The sequence below is a fragment of the Chrysochloris asiatica genome, unplaced genomic scaffold (genome assembly GCF_000296735.1).
Source record: "Chrysochloris asiatica unplaced genomic scaffold, ChrAsi1.0 scaffold00005, whole genome shotgun sequence".
NCBI classification, from domain to species: Eukaryota; Metazoa; Chordata; class Mammalia; order Afrosoricida; family Chrysochloridae; genus Chrysochloris; species Chrysochloris asiatica.
Window position 1 is genome coordinate 44,249,390 of NW_006408523.1, and position 761 is coordinate 44,250,150.

At 42.4% G+C, this 761-nt stretch overlaps 1 protein-coding gene across 1 annotated transcript in view; it reads left to right on the forward strand.

Moving 5' to 3' along the window:
- TBC1D4 (TBC1 domain family, member 4) overlaps positions 1-761 on the forward strand; it is a 256,076-nt gene that overhangs the window by 91,550 nt on the left and 163,765 nt on the right. The gene's annotated exons all lie outside the window — the stretch shown is intronic.

The following is a 761-nucleotide window of genomic DNA, read 5'->3' on the forward strand; positions in this document are numbered from 1 at the left end:
CCTTGATGGTCCCAGAGACCTCAGCTCCTGGACTGCAAAGTCAGTCACTCCCCTCCTTTTGCAACAAAACGTGTACCTTTACATTTCCAATCCTAAGTCAGTTCTGATAACAATTATTCACTATTGTATCACAAGGTACCTATTCCCATCTCCTTTCATCAGCCCTGCCCAGACAGATTGGTAGCATGTGATTAAGAGCAATGATTTTGAAGGAAGAAGTCCTACGTACATGTAAGACATTGGCAAAGAACAAAGCTCCAGGAATTGATGGAATGCAATTGAAATATTTCAACAGACTGATACGGTACTAGAGATACTCACTCATTTATGCCAAGAAATTTAGATGTCAGTTACCTGGCCAACTAATTGCAAGAGTTTCATATTGTGTCCATCCCAAAGATAGTTGACCTAACAGAATGAAGAAACTGTTGGACAATATCATTAATATTGCATGCCAGTAAAATTTTGCTAAAGATAATTCAACAGTGGGTGCAACAGTATATTGACAGAGAACTGCCAGAGGTTCAAGCTGGATTCAGATGAGGATGTGGAAGGAGGGATACCATTGCTGATGTCAGATGGATATTTGCTGAAAGCAGAGAATACCAGAAAGATGTTTGTTGTTGTTGTCAGGTGCCATCGAGTCGGAACCGACTCATAGCGACTCCATGCACAGCAGAACGAAACAATGTCCGATCCTGGGCCAACTTCACTACCGCTGCCACACTTGAGTCCATCAATGATGCCACCTGGCTGATCCA